General features: G+C 45.2%; 1 non-coding gene across 1 annotated transcript; it reads left to right on the top strand.

Annotated features, from left to right (window-relative positions):
- Positions 1-607: 607 nt before the first annotated feature.
- TRNAS-UGA (transfer RNA serine (anticodon UGA)) lies at positions 608-680 on the top strand. Its single transcript has one exon. It is a non-coding gene; the product is annotated as a tRNA-Ser (tRNA).
- Positions 681-16,893: the final 16,213 nt, after the last annotated feature.

The raw sequence follows: 16,893 nt of genomic DNA on the forward strand, positions 1-16,893 counted from the left end.
AAAGATCACGTGCTGCTTATGACGCCTCAGGAAAAAAAAGGACGTTCTACGTCCGCCGCCATGTTTTATGAGTGGTGGCGCTGGCTAACACTCCCAGGGTTCTACTAGGACACATAAATACCCAAGAAAGTCGATGGGGAAACAGCGCCGCGGTAGCTCAATTGGTAGAGCATCGCACGCGAAATGCGAAGGTTGTGGGTTCGGTTCCCACCTGCGGCAAGTTCTTTTTTCATCCACTTTAATTTCCATTAATTTATCATTTCTTCATTTCATTTATTAAGCACATGTAATTGCTCCTATGTTGTCCTTGGTGTCAGTGTTTGTTGGCTTCTTATAATATGACTGATAAAAATCGGGCCACTGGGTCAACCTCCTCTCTTCTCGTTCATTGCATAACGAGCGTCTCGAATCCGGCAACATTGATGCCTTCAGGTAGCGGTTATTGACCAGTTGCCTTCACTCAAAAAAGATCACGTGCTCGTGACGCCTGAGGCAAAAAAGTACGTTGCACGTCCGCGGCCAAGGTCTATGAGTGGTGGCGCTGGCTAACACTCCCAGGGTTCTACTGGGACACATCAATACCCAAAAAAGTGGATGGGGAAACAGCGCCGTGGTAGCTCAATTAGTAGAGCATCGCACGTGAAATACGAAGGTTGTGGGTTCGGTTCCCACCTGCGGCAAGTTGTCTTTTCATCCACTTTGATTTCCATTAATTTATCGTTTCTTCATTTTATTTATTAAGCACATGTAATTTCCCCCTATGTTGTCCTAGGTGTCAGTGTTTGTTGGCTTCTTATGATTAGGTTACACGTTGCATAGGATGAAAGTAAGCAAAATTGTAGATATTTTCTTTAGCTGTATATGTTTAAAATTGGTGCTTCATTAACGCTACGCTCCACATATATTCCAGCGTGTCGGTTCTGCATTTTTTTTTACTGCTTCTATAGTTGCCAACTTACCCGAGCTTAATTTTCGTTTTGATTGTCACTTCAGAGCTCAAGTCATATAGCTCGCCCTTGCCATGTTAATTAATTTGGAGGTAATTAATAATTCTGCTGAATATGTAGCGGTCAGCCCCTCCGCACATGTTATTGAATGAGTAGACTACGACACAAGGTGACACACGAGCATATCGGAAATAAAGCAGCCTTCCGAAATGGGCGCGCTCAAGGCGAATATAAAAAAAAAATGAAAACATGCGGATCTCTCGCACTGTGGGAATCAGTGTTATGCGAAGCGTTTAGCAGATTGCTCGCTATAAACGTGTTACCAGACGGCTATTTGTGTACGCGTAAGGCGATAACTTACGTGCGTGAAGGCAGCGCGTTTGGGACGAGAATGGCAAGGCGGCCGTGTAACGACGCGGTCAAGTAGCGATCATAAATGGAGGATGATTACATGGCGACAATGACATCTCGACGAAGGTGCTTACGACGGAGTGGGGACGAAGGTGAGGTGGTGGACCACGTGGGCAGCACGCTATAGCTTATACCGGTGCGGTCCACAGTGCGTAGCACACAAACGCGGATATTCAGCAACCCAAAAGTTGCCGAAAGTGGGAAAGAACGCTTCCTAATAAAAGCTTTCTTTAGTTGCTGTGGGCGCAACAGTCATGTTAATTAGCACGATCCCTATTCATACGCTATCGGTCCCGGAAACATCGAGCGTAAAATTAGCTTACCACTGAGAATGGCGTCTCTGTCTGTCTGAACAGCGAGGGCATTTCAGTGCCATGCCGTGCCGTTCTTCATTACATTTCGAAGGGACATCCACGTCTTTGGTGTGTACGGGGAATTGCATTTCATTTACCCGCATGGGTGCGTGAGAGGAAACTTTCATTGAGAAGTTGAGGCAGTTTAAGCGCGAGGGCGCTCTTGTCTTCGAACTTTGATCACGGCGTCATCGCTCAGTTTAATAATTGCGCCCGCATTGTCCTCGAACTTCAACTTTATCTGGCTCCATCTGAACGGTTGAGCAAATGTCTGCATGCGGGCTTCCTTTCCTAGAAGAACGGAGGCTGAGAAAGTTAGCATGTTGTGCTGATTATTGTTATGAATATCGAGGGAGTTCAGGAGCGCAGGCGTATTTCTCACACTGCGCGAAAGTTTCTTGCTTCTGTCCATGTCTTTTACGGGCAAAGTTGCGCGTACAAAAGGCCCACCAATAGGTCCAAGAAGCAACCTTAGTGTGTTTCTTAAGCTGTGCGCATCCCCCTGCCCGTCTCTGCTGCAATATACCGCTGTCGTTTGGAACATGACTTGCCGGTCTAACGAAGATCGAGTTGGCGGTGATCAGCGTTATTCAGGCTTGTGAATGATCCCATCGATTACGCAGAAATAAGGGATAACGTTTGAGTAAGAACTCAGCGAAAAATATCTAGTGTGTGTACAGCTTCTCATGCAAATGCTTCAGGCGTCTCAAACAAAAAAATTTGGTGAGGATTCTGTTGGCCTGCAACCAATATTCACACGAGATTAACATACTTCAAAAACATTTGTCTACTTTCCAAGAAGCACGTTGAGTCGATCTCACAACGGACTTTCTGAAATGTCAATGTTCATTCTGGATGTGACACGGCAAACCGTTATTGCGTAACATGGGGCCGTATAACGTAAACCTATAATATGTTTTTATTCCAATCTCCTGACGTCAAATTTGCGTAACCGCAGACGCAAGCATCGGGTGATCACCCATAGGGTTGTCTGAACAAACCAGTCAAATGCTCACCTCGTTCGGAGGAGGTAACTTTTGTTTGCTTGAGAAACGAATAACCTTGCCTGCACTGAGCAGCTTGTCTTATCTAATTGGCTCTCAAGAGGCAAGGAGAATGCTCAAGTGGAGAGGGATTCGATGGGGCTGAGCTACTGCACTGAATATCGATAACCGGACGAAGAAGGTGGTGCCGGCATCTCCGATTGGTCCGCTTTCTCTTACTCAGCTTGCGGTGGCTAAAACGGATCCTCAGCAAAGAAGAGTTCGATGAACGAGGTTGTAATTGTGCCGAAAGCTGTCAAAAACGTTACACGGCCACGCAAAAAGTTCTATTACACGCAAATAAACCCATGTTCTCGAACAGGGGCGAGTAGCCAGCGCGGGAGCAATCGGCGGAAGCCATCTTTTATTCCTTTCGGAGCGGGGCAGCCTGCAGCTATTCAGAAGAAAATTCAGTTTTCTTCGGCATATTAATGCATCTTTAACGCGTACGCGTCACTTTGACGCAGTAAGTTTCTGCGGTTTTGTGACGTCGCGTGAGAGGCAGGTGAAGTGGGTGCAGCCCGAAAACTTTTGACCAATAGCCGAGGGCTAATCGCAAACAGGCGCCGAATCAGAAATAACTATTTTGGCTTTGTTCGGTCAAACTATGCATAATCGGTGTGTACACGTCATATCAGAAGGGGAGTTGTCGCGGTTTTCGTGACGTCGCGTGACAGACAGGTGAAGTGGGGGTGGTCCAAAAAAGTTTTTCACCAATCGCGGTGGGCTGATTGCAGAATTGGAATAGAAAAGTTTGGAATAGTTTTACGTTATAGCGCACATGCGTACCTATTCTTCCTCTTTGTTAATGTACGAATATTCGCCTTGTTCTATGTAACAGTTACCACATGCTTGGTGTCCAGACTTACAGAAATTCTGAAGGGACCCTGAAATGGTTCGGAAAAAATTTGTAGACGCGTAGGGTACAACTGCAGTAAAACATTGGCACCACAATTTGTGTGATGCGTCTCATATCAAGGGACCTACGGGCGGTTACAAGTTACCCACCTGGATAGCCATGCTTTTTCTCCTCTACTTATTCACCGGGGGATCGGGGCTACGCTCCGCCTTCACTGGCTGTGCGTCCTGATGGGAGATCGTGTTTTCTGCTTAAGGTTGTTTTGAAGCCAGCGCTCGAAGCCTCTCCAACCTCACCGCCAGCCGTCTGACAGTCGATCCCAAGCGAGAGCTACCGAAGCAGCGTGCGTTACGAGCATGGGTGCTATAACGTAAAGCTATTCCAAACTTTTGTATTCCAATTCTGCAATCAGCCCCCCGCGATTGGTCAAAAGCATTTTTTGCCACCCCGAACTCGCCTGTTAGTCCCGCGACGTCACGCAAACCACCCCAGCTCCGAATCTCATATGACGTGCACGCTCTGATTATGCATGAAAGGACTGAATAAAAGAAAAATAGTTATTTCTGATTTCACGCCTTTTCGCCATTAGCCCTCGGCTATTCGTCAAAAGTTTTCGGGCTGCACCCACTTCACCTGTCTGTCACGCGACGTCACAAAACCGCGAAAACTCACCGCGTCAAAGTGACGTGTATGCGTTACAGATGCATTAATATGCCGAAAAAAACGGAATTTTTCTCTGAATAACCGCAGGCTGCGCCGTTCCGAAAGGAATAAAAGATGGCTGCCGCCGATTGCTACGGCACTGACTACTCGCACCTGCCAGGGAACATGGGTTTCTTTGCGTACAATAAAGCTTTTTTTCGTTGCCGTGTAGCGTTTTCGAGCACTTTCCGCACGTTTGCGACCTTGCTCAGCCAACTTTTCTTTGCTGAGGATCTTTTTTAGTGGCATTCTTAACCTTCCGTTGCATGCCGCCGCGATTTTTGACCAGCCACCACAAGCTAAGTAATGGCAAACTGACCAATAGCAGATGCCGGCACCACCCTCTTCATCCAGTTATCCGTTTTTAATTGCAGTGGCTCGGCCCCGTCGAATCTCTCTCCACTTGAGCGTGCTTCTCGCCTCTTATCAGCCACCGCTCAGTGTAGGCAAGGTTATTCGGTATTAAAGCAAACAAAAGTGACCTCCCATAAACGAGGAGAGCGTTTGATTGGTCTCTTTAGACAACCATGCGGGTCACCGACCGATGTAGGCGTCGGCGGTTACACAAATTTGACGTCAGGCGATTGGAATAAAAAAAATATTGGAATATTTTTACGTTATAAGGCCCCATGACGCGGCAGCGCCGAGCGTGACCGGTGTTGCGGTGACCACATGCGAGCTGGGCGTTGTGACGGATGGGTGTTGGCGTAAACTAAAGCCTTCCATATTGCCATTGCTGTGATGAAGGAGCTTTAGCTTTAGAAGAAGCCGGCTGGGACCGGCCACCTAAAAGGACCCAACGCCAGCATACGCCTTATAAAGGAAGACATGCAAACATTGAACGTAGAATTGTGTTACATGTAGAAGAATATCAGTGTGTAGCACCATTTGTATAAAACACGGACATTTCATGTAAACAAGGAATATCCTGCATCGTATTCGTGCGCCAACATCTCCTTTTTATCGCCTGGTGACTATTCGCAAATACTAAAGTCTAGCAGCAACAAAATATTGAGTGCAACTGCGCAAAGAAGAAATGAGGCATGATAAAGTCAGAAACATGTATTTATGGTGGTTTCCAAACTTCTTTCTTTCTGAAGTGAAGCACAGGATATAACATTTATGCCACAAGTTCTCGCCATTCGAATATAGCACACTATGGCGATAGCTAAAAACGGGATCACGTTGCCCTTTTCGTTCTTTCTTGTGTTCATGTTTCCACGCTTGTCGTTCAGTAATAGGTTGGTAAATTGCAAAAGGACATGTAAAAATGTGAGGTTGAAACAAACAACGAAGAAATGCATAGTTTGGGGTCATTCATGGCATTTGTTTCACAGGTCACAGGCCTTGGCCACTATTTCTTAAATTTTCGATGACATCAAAATCGCTCGCGCTTCATAGCTTACACTGAGACCAGAAGTTGGGCATAAAGTTAACACGCAAACCTTTTAGCTCCCTGAAATGTGTCGTGGGTAAATACACTAATGGAGTGCCATGCGCAAGAAGCTTAAACGAAGTTAGTCCACTATTATTCTCCACTCAAGCTGTGTCAGCAGCCCCGACCAATGATAGTGAAGCGTGTACTTTCCTCTGTCGCTATGTACGAGTAGACGGGGAACAGAAAAACACTGAGAAACTATCGAATTCCTGTGCCCGTCTTTTTCTTTTTTTGCACATAGCGCAAGAATAGAGTAAGAACAATCTTCTTTTATCACTCTTTAGAGCAGTGTACACCTGTAGGCGCACAAGAATGGTGCCTTTTGAGCGAAGTCCACGTACTCGCGACTAGACAATATTTTTTATGAGTTTCGGCCATTCAGGCTAAACACTTCTAAAAATAAAGCTTGTAAGCAGCTGGAAAATACATGCGTTAACTAGCTTACTGTGTATTTTAATACTTTCTTTCTACATTTGGGCTAGGCGCGAGATATATATAGTAACGCTAGTAAGTGATGCCATTAATAGCCAGAGAAGCTTCTTAGTATTTTACGCTATGTCACCATTAAGCTGCTCCTACCTCGTCTTGCTGTGGTCTATTTTGTTGCGACCTAGCAGGTCTTATGCAAAACTTGGACAAACTCTAGCTTCCTTCAATATGTTCGATTAAACGTTAGGAGTGACGTCGTAGCACACATATATCCAGATAGTATGCTGCAGAATTTGCGTTACAACACTTTTATTATTTATGTAAATACATAGGTCCTTATTAGTGCAATACGTGCTCCCCCAAGCTAGTGCCATAAATATGGCAATTTCTTTGATATGTAATATTTCGCCTACTGATGCTTTTACAATGTAACATGACAATGCAAGCGGGCCTTATAAATTTAGTTAGCCTCATTGTGTGTAGTGGTGGTAATTATATTTATCTTTTGTGAGTGTGGGTGCTACCGAGGTAGTTAGTATGACAAAAATCTTGCTACCATACAGTATTACAGCACACAGTTCACAACGCCATTTTTTGCAAGAGTATGAGTGTTTGAGTGTGTGCTATCACTCAATTAAGCTTCAGAAGGTAGGGAATAGTAGAGAGTATTGCTTTACTACCTTCATTACTAAGAAGGTAGGTATTTTGGTGACAAGTAACGTGTTGGTATTTAGTTAGTGAACAAGACGACCTTTTTTAAAAGTGGAGGGTTGAAATTTTGGTCTGGCTTTGATATGGAGAGTCCGGCACGAGAAGAAGGAGGCAGGAGAGGGGTTGCTGTGAACATGCCACAGCCTCTTCCCTTGCAACCTCAGCTATACATCGCAGATTCACGCAGTCCAGCTCAGAATCGTCCCAAAGCTGGGTTTGGAGCTTCGTGTAGTAGAAATGAAAGGTTATGTCTACGTCGTCCACGTGGTCTACAGTTTTTCTAAGATGTTGAATAAGCTCTCCACCAGGTCGAGCAGTCGAAGGGGGCAGCAGTGATAGCTATATATATGACATTGAATAAGCATCAAGACGTATCATGCAACAGTCTTTGAACTATTTCGCATGGCGATCACCGCAATGTTATCCGACGTCATTCAAGTACCTCAAGCAGCGGCGCCCACGTTGCTTAATGATTTGCGCTTCAGGACAAAGGATCAGCATTCAGCTTAATAAGGATGTAAGAATATAAATCTGTTCACGTAGCGATATTCAGTCGTTCACTTCACTTGCTGCAACCCGGGCGAGTGAAGTCGAACGCAGCCACCTAGAAAAAAGAAGAGTGAAAAATGATGGCCCGCTTCGAGTTTCGCGAGTCGTCTGGTTCACGGCTCAGGGAAACACCACATTTATCTAGTTAGGCCAAGCTGAAGATTAATGCCTTACAAGTGTGCTCAACGGGTAACAGGGGTCTTAATGTCTCATCTATTTTTCTTTTCTTAATCATTTCGCTTGCATCGTCTTAACTACCGTATGAAGGCCAGTCGGCAAGCCTGCTAGAGCGTGAATGATTGGGTTTCTCGGCTGCCCAGTGAAAAATCGATACACTTAGGCGTAGACGCTCCCTGCAAAAAAAAATAAATAATAATATTAATAATGATAAATAAATAAAAAATACTGGTATATACAGCAGTCGAGCGCCGTGCACAGCAAAAAAAATTGTAATCGCGCGAACAAAACTGTCTTTGATAAAGCCGTCACTAAAGCGTTATGTACCCTGTCTCGTTCTTGCTTTCTCTCTCTGTGTCTGTCTGATTCTGAGCTTATCGAGGTTTTAGGCTGCTACGCGTTCACCTTTTGCTCGATTTCGTCGGGGGATGCAACAACTGAAACCTGCTGATTAGTGGGCCGTGCAGACGAAAGTAGGCGGGCAATATGTCTCGCCCAATTCCAGAGGTTGCCACCGAGTTCGTCCAACTGTTTCGCAACAAAAACGCTTGTCTGATTCACATTTCTACACAAAAGCAACGCGGTCAACTCGTTATATTGCTTGTGTGTGAACGTGTCTGAGTGCAATTTTCCTCTCTGTGATTTTATTTATTTGAAATGTAGAGAAGATGTGTCATGCGTCAGGAGCACCTGTAGCGCCTCACGACAGCTCATGGGATTCCATCTTTGATAACGTTCTAGCCGAATGAACAGGGGTGCGATTAGACAGAGGCAAAATGAAGCCTGCAAAAACTCATGTGCTTCACTGTGCCCTTGCCCACAGCTAATCCCAGATCTTCATCTGGTACTTACCTAGTATGCAGGGTGTCTGAGGGAGCACTTTCGAAAATGTTTCAAAATTGCCTGTGGTAGATCGCACAATTCTGCTCTATGAGCTTGTCTACTCGAAAATGCGACATTACGTGCAACAAAATTGAAATGCATGATCTAGTAATTAGAATACATTACTAATTAAGTTTTTAACTAATTACCTTGTGGCACATTTGCAATTGAGACTACAAGGCATAACCACTTGAAGAAAATTGTGTGCATGACAACATTTACATTATATTCGCCGTCAAAATTGCGGCAAAAATGCACGATCGTTCCGCTTACTTTCTTGACAAAAACGTCTTTTTCTGCGTTGAAGCACGAAACTAACTGGATCGCCAAGCCATTTTGCCGCAAAGTTCGGAAATTAATATCTCGAAAATGCTGTCATCCTGAGAATTCGTTGCAAGTGGATCAGCCTTGCGAACTCCCCGGCTAGAATTTGTATATTGCAATATGTGCCATAAGATGATTATTGCGAACTTAATTAGGAAATTTTTGTTAGTTATTCGACTACGCAGTTCAATTTTTTGTGAAATTAATGTCCTCCTCTTCGAGCAGAACAGCTGATGGACTAGAATTGGGCTATCTGCCACATGCGATTTTCAAACAAATTTGAAATTGTTCGCATAGACACCCGGTATAGTGAATGCAATTGCTATGCTGAGCACCTATTATCTGTGTATAAGCGGCGCTTATGTTGATGCACGAAAGTATTTAATGTGAATAAATTACTCGGAAAGGAAAGTTCATGAGTTGATCCACGGGTTCATTCTAGTCTTCCAAACCAATTTTTCTTTTAATACCTGGCATTTCGTTTCGCATAGATGAGCCAAACTCAGTACCGCGGCGCATTGTTTTAAGGTTACGTTCCTGCATTTTAGACATCCGGTAGCTTTACTAAAGATTTAGTCTACACAGAGAATGAGAAAGTGATAAGAAGAAGATGACGGTCATGAAAATACACACCATGACAACAGGTTGAGCTTAGGTCAGGGAACCAAGAAAGCTCTGTAAAAGGTCGCAAGATGTCCTCTACGCTGCGGGAGATCACAGGACTACATTACACAAGGACGTGGCACAGCTGCAGCCGGCACTTAAACGCCGTGAAAGCTTGAACTAGAGATACCCGCAAATCTTCATTCCGTGCCGTTGCTAGGGCTTTCGAAGACAGCTTTAGTGGATCGCCTAATGTCTATTTCAGACTTCTTCACGACTACTTCGCTTATAGGAAGCACTTATAGCAAGCAAGCACCAAGAGAGAGCAGTGCCGAGAATCCAGCCATCTACCTGTTTTTAAGATCGTGTTGCACTGTTATTTGGTGTCGGAAAGCTCCTTAATTCGATGCTTCGCCTAACATTCGAGACCTAAACTAAGCTCTGCAAAGCTGCAATCACTGCCTGTGACCAATACTTAGCTAACAGTCTGCAATCTGCGCGCACGAACCGGAAATAAAAGGGAAAAAATTGAAGACACTTGCGCAGCTACGCCTGCGTTGTCTGAAGGAGACATTAGAAATTTGCTCAAGTTGTTAAACTTCTGTCTGTATTTTTTTCTGCTTTTGCAAGGAGTAGAAGCTTAAGCACCCAAACTTAGGAGTCGAGCATTCGTAAACCTGCTGCAATTACAGACTTTTTCAGACGTATTAAATATGCACGGGCCACTTTCGGGCCATTATCGTTTCTCGACATTCTAGAATACTGAAGCTATTCTAGAACATCTCCACACTGAAGACTGCACCTCGACTCAATATTGATGATGATGATCTATTGGCATTCCCTTTGAAATGTGGCGGGGAAAAATATTCTCACCTAGCCTGCTTGAGTTAAGTAGACGATATGCAAGCTTTTCATTCTAGCATTTTTGTATACGTCTCCTTAATCTTCTTTCCTCAAGACTTCTCTATCTATCTTGCGCTGCTTGCTGAAAGTTGATGGCAGCCTTCGACGATAGCGTCACTGCGCTTCAATTAACGGCACTGCGTGTAAATTCTTTAGAAGCTTACCGTATTTATCAGTCAGTCAATATTCTTGAGTCGAGGCGGAGTGTTGCGCGGGTAGACATGCCAGATTACGAGAGGAAGTCATTTGAAGTCGCTCCATTAAGGCATTCTTCAGCCGTGAAGGACACGCTCTATGCCACGCGTGTTGTGTTTTATGGATTAGATAGATAGATTATGCATACTCGATTTCATTTATTCTTACTGTATTTATTTTCATTTGGCACTGACGAGTGCACTGCTCAACGTATGATAAAGGGCCCCTGAACCGCACGGAGTTCGAATAGCTTTTATATAGTGGCAGCTGTGTCAGTCCCCAATGTACAGCTGCCGGGTGAACTACCGGACTCCAGCGACCATGTACACTGTAAGTAGGCTACGCAATCATCATTACCCGAATTAGCTGGCACTCCTGATGGTGATATTTCACCATTTTATGCCTGCCTGTAATGTTTACCAAAGCCGGCATAGAAAGGTGAGAAAGGTTTGCTTTATTAAAGGAATGGTGCTCTTGATGGTGCATATACGCTGCAATTAGACACTCTGGTATTGCTTGTTCTATCACGGCGTAATTCCCTATAAAACGAAGCTGCAGCCTAGACACATATAAGGTTAGTAACTATGGTAAGGCTTGGAACTGTCTTTCATGGTTTAACTCACGCGGCGCCTACAGCCGACGGCGTTCCTGGCGCTTATTCTAAGACAATCCCTGACAATCGCCACGGCTCGGTGGCTCAGCCGCGGCTCACGCTGTTTCGAGCGTTTGCTCACCTTTAAAAACGTCTATGGGACTATGCGTGATGCTACCGGGACTTTGACGATACAGTTTAATGTCGTACACACTCTCTCTCTTACGTCACATGTACCTACAACGCCTGTTATATAGCCTCTGGCGAGCTGTTTACGTTCTACACCAGCATAGGCCTCACGTGCTTGTTATCGCTGTCCTTTCTTCGCCCTGCGGGTGAAACAAAATTTAATAAAAGACTGCACAGATTTATACACTTCTGTTAGCGAATGGGCCACAAAATTTTCTCTACTTCTTAGAATACACTTTTCACTTTCTTGTTACGACCAGTTCCCCTGAAAGACAATAATCTTTTTTTAGTGATGCTGTAGTAGCAACCTTAAGGCGTTTTACGAAGGAATACGCAGCCGCCGTGGTTTCTCGCTCGCCTTCGCTACTCTAGGCCTAGGCGGTTTCTCCTCCTGGCTACGTACTTTCACCAACTATACTTAGCGGTTTCGGTGTTGCGATGCGAAGTTCGACGGCGCGGGATGATATCCCGGCCGCAGTGGCGGCATTTCGATGGCGGCGAAACCCAAAAACGTCCGTTTTCCGTGCATTGGCTGGGCATTAGTTAACTCCGGGGGGTCAAAATAAACTCGCAGCTCCCCACAACGACGTGTCTCACAATCCTATCGTGGCTGTGGCATGTCAAACCTGAATATTTTATTTTACTTTCACGAACTCAGCGCAGTGTAGCAGAGGCTACAGGTCAGGCTAACAAAACAGAAATCTTCTCCATTGCACACCGCTATTCGCCCTTCACGCGACCTGGATTGAATGGAAACTTGACGAAAATATTAGTGGCGCACAATGGGGGAGCCTACCGCGCACTCTTCTCAATATACACGCCACGTTGACGCTATCATCTTTCGTCAGTTGACCAATCGACAGCTTTTACCCTGGTCAAGTCGCGCGCACGATGCTGCCGAAGTCACCGCGGGCGAAGAAAGGGTCGAGAAAGCCCGGAAAGGAGAAGGTGATTGTTTATTGAATTTGTGACCACCCCGCAGTCCTTCTACGGTCACGTCTGCGAAAGATGATCGCCGCAGTAGAATGTACGCAATTCGCGTGTTTCTTTGAAGTGCGTCAAGAAATCTAGGAAGTGGTTTACGGCCCCTTGAAGAATTGGGGTGAAATTGTGCTGACACATGCAGTAAGATGAAAACAGCGCTCCGTTTCTTTTTTTTTTCCACAAACGTTATCCCACCCATCACCAACTGAATGCGCAGATCATCGTAGGGTAGCCTAGTTCAAGCGCTTAGTTGTGTACCCTCCACCGATATATCTAGCATTCGCTTTATAATCTATTGCGATAGGAATTACACGAACAATCCAGGTGAATTATTCCTGCCACTCGCACCGTGACGTTTTGTATGAGGTCCAAGCTCGCCAAGATCCTATAGCGCCTTGTGCGCCGTATGCTACGGGTGCGAGAGAAATGTTGCGAGGGGGAGCCTAGAAGGGCAGTGGCTTAATGCGCGCCATCTTCCCGCAACCAGTGTTGGAGGTTACTTGCACAAACTGCATGCTAGGTGGGGAGAGCACACGGCTCCTCCTCAAGCCTAGCCGTGGCTGCCTATGTCTTGTCGGCATGTCGCACCGTAAAGGTAATTTGCGGCCCGTGCAAAACTTGGGCCAACCGTGTTCGCTAGTGGTTTCATGCGTGCTGCATTCCCGCACCTCTACTGATGGAGGTCACGTAATAAGCTTTGGAGACGCGGTGAAACAAAAAGCGCTTGCTCCCCTCGGCACTGCCGGTGCTTTTCATTACGCCTGTGATGCGACAGCCAGTGCTCCAGTTCATTCCGCAAAATGTGTTCACGTGTGCCTGTGCGAGCGTGACTCCCTACTTTTTAATTTAATTAGCCAGCGTATGTTTACATATTTATGCCACCGATAAAACGATGAGCCTTAGTTCGTGTAGTTGTCTATTGCATTGCCTTTGCTATCAGAGCGTCACGTTGTGTGCGAAACTGTGACTTATTGTTGAAATTAAGATAAATGAAGCAGCTGGTATTTCTAGTCAATCACTACTCTTTTTTACATACGTACTTATCAAAGAATGGTCTCGCCAGCCCAGTCAGGTGAAACTGTATATCCAGCGAAGCTGTTGGTAAACAGCGCTACAACTGCTGAGGGGGGTACGCAATGCTTTGTGGCTTTAGAGTAATCGTAGTAATGCTATTATGGAGTGAGGGGAGTAATGATAATTTTTTCAGCACACCACTGCCCATAGCAGTGCTGCAATAACGTTGTAATCAGTAGATAGCTTAGGTATTTTACAAACTAACTGCTAGGGACATGAATCCCCACGTCGTAAGCTGTCGTCGCCGTGGCAGCTTGCGCAACAGTAATCTTTATCGAGAAGCGTGTGCGGGGAGCACTGCATTCATGTAAGTACTGCAGACAACATTGAAATCACTTGATATGCTTTATTTGATATGCGTCAGGCTAAGGTCGTCCCTGCCAACGTCGCAAGCTTTCGTCGCCGAGGGATCCTGAGCAACAGTAATTTTCACCACCAGGCAACGTATGCGGGAAGCGCTACGTGATTCGCATTGCATGTAGGCGCAGCAGCACCTTACCATCCATCAATTATACGGTTCGGATGGTTGTCTCGAGCTTGGTTTTTTATTCATACGTATGCTGTTATGTATTTTTACGATTGACAAGCAGCAGGAACTGGAAAACAGGGCAGGACACTTTAATTATAGGCAAACTGAAAAACGATTTGGCAGGGACCTCGTCTTCTCTTCTGCAATGCGCGAGATCTTCGCCTTTCTCTACGTGCCGCGCATTGGATGTGGCATTTGCATCTCTCCATAGAAAGCATCGTCCCGATGCTCAGCTAGCGACAGGAAAATGTCTCAGACGAAGTGTGGGCACTTCATTCCGAACAATAGGGTTTCATGCGCACAATCTACATGGCTTCTGGCGGACGCTGCCTCGCCCTGCAGGAAGCAGGACTGTCAGCGAAAATCCCATAGTCCAGGTCACTGAGGCGTCGTACAACCTCGTACGGACCAAAGTACCTCCTCAGTACTTTTTCTTAAAGCCCTCGCCGACGGATCGGACTCCAAAACCACACTTTCTCGCCTGGCTGATATGTGATGCGCCGGGTGGCGTAGATTGTCACGTCGGGCGTCATAGTCCCGTTGGGCGATTCTGACGATGGTGAGTTGTCCCTCTACTTCAGCCCATTGATCAAAAGGTTCAGCGTCCGTGCCTGTATCACCGCAGATATGTGGCAACATCCTATCGAGCATCGTCGTCACTTCACGGCCATGAAGAAGGAAAACGTCCTGGGCTTGATGTGAAGCCGTTGACAGGCGTCCCAAACATTTACCCAGCCCTTCCACCTGTATCACGATTCACAAGCAGCAGGAAGTGGCGAAACAGGGCAGGACACTTTATTCAAAGGCAACCTGAAAAACGATTACGCAGGGACCTCGTCTTCTCTCCTGCAAAGCGCGAGATCTTCGTGTTTCTCTCCGTGCCGCGTATTGGATGTGGCAGTATGTTGTATGCGTGATTTCAAATAATGTATGAACTGTTCGCTTCGCTTTCCCGAGTGCTTGTAGCCTCTGCCTTTTGGTGGTATGAGCCATTGCATTTAGGGATATGAGGCATTGGTGATGATAGTTTTCTGTTGACGTTACGCCACGAAGAAATCCCGGAATCCCAGCCATGGACCGCTTTGCTGTAAAAATATTTAAGAAAATTGAAGAACGCAAACATCAATTTTTCGCATTCGGAAATACGCAAATAGCGCTGAAGGAACTGCTGCGACATTAGAGTGCAAGTTTGCGTCAATAGTTTCAGTTGAAACAAAGTCCGCCGCCGTCGTTAGAGCACAAGTGTGTTCCGCATATACTCACGGATAAGTGGCACAATTACGTGCCGTTCTCTGCAGTCAATGTTCATCAGATGTGCCAGTTGTATGCAAAGAACCGTTGAAGCGCTTGCATAGTTTTGGGATGTACGGTACTGCTTCTGATGTGTTCGTCCCTTCGTTTGATCATTCATTTACTCATTACTTCATTTCACGAAACTGTGTGTGCCGCTTTTAACCTTCTTTTTGCCTATTTTTGTCCTTTTCACCCGTTTATGTCTCATCTACGTATGCGCTGTACAAGGCGATGCGGGTGTATTTCTCTACATAACGACGTACGTGCGAATCTAAAGAACGAGAACAGGAAGTTCAACAATACAAAACATAATGAAACGACAACTTATTCGTTGAAAGATGGTATCTATCGTAAGAAATTTCTCGAAAGTTTACTATTCACATCCTTGTTGCTCGGCCGCCTCAGCCAAGCGAACATTTTCTTAATATTTGGAAAGTTGTCTGATATGCTTCCCGCTTTGATCTTTGAGAATTAACAGCGTAAAATATGCGCCAGACTGGTGATCTATATTTGCTTAGCCAAGAACACGACTAACTGCATATACCAGAACCATTTTTTTCGCTGTCAAGCTTATCGGAAATGGAAGTAAGAAAAAGACGATGAACGGTCAACTAGGCTTCGTTAAATATACTCGACAAGAAGGCAATCAGGAGTTCTTAATGGCTCCTCCGCTGAGAAACATGACACCCCAATTTCCCAGCTTCGCTTCACTGTCTGTTTTATTTGTTTTATAGGTCGTGTCTGACTATCCTTTGCCGCTTCTCAAATTAACTCGCTCCGCTGACGTGCGCACACTAAGTAATAGGCAGACACTTTGCTCTGCTTACTTTAGCGTAAAGGAAACTTTCGCTCTTGTATAGCAAGAATAGCAATAAGCGAGCCGATACCTAATCCGTTTTTCTCACGTTTCTTTTTTTTTCGTAAGTAGACCTGTACAGCAGTAGTAAAAATATTCCATTCTTTCTTCTTCCGCGCATGCGCCACCTATGGCTACAACTTTATTCACAGTGCTAGTAAAATGTGTTTTACTAGCAATGTTTTACTAGCATTTTTTTTCTCTATCGATCAGCGCAAACTATAACGAACACGTACGCTTTTATTTTGTTGAAACGTTGACGGCTGTACCTAGCGAAGCGTTCAGTTGCCGGGTGCGATTTAGGAAACACGACAAAAATAGCATGTTCCAATATTTTAGATACACAATGCATCAAAAGAGGAAACCTGCGTTAAGCAGGATGTCGTTAGATCCATAGACGTGCTAAAATTAAATTCTATTTGCACAGTGCTAGTAGAATGTGTTTTACTAGCACTGTTTTACTGCAATGTTTTACTGGCATCTTTTTTTTTTCTCTATCGATCAGCGCAAAGGATAACGAACACGCACGCTTTTATTTTGTTGAAACGTTGGCGGCTGCACCTCGCGAAGCGTTCAGTTGCCGGGTGCGATTTAGGAAACACGACAAAAATAGCATGTTCCAATATTTTAAATACACAAATCATCAAAAGAGGAAACCTGCGTTAAGCAGGATGTCGTTAGGTCCATAGACGTGCTAAAATTAAATTCTATTGTTTAACGTCCAGGTACTATGCAGTAGGTTAAGGTGGTGCTATGATGAAGAGAAAGTTACCTTCATTTCTGTTGCTTCTGAACTCGTCTCTGAGCTCTAGAAATAGTAAGTAAACTTGCCTTACCTGAGCCGCGTATC

Source organism: Dermacentor variabilis, chromosome 6 (genome assembly GCF_050947875.1).
Source record: "Dermacentor variabilis isolate Ectoservices chromosome 6, ASM5094787v1, whole genome shotgun sequence".
Lineage (NCBI taxonomy): Eukaryota > Metazoa > Arthropoda > Arachnida > Ixodida > Ixodidae > Dermacentor > Dermacentor variabilis.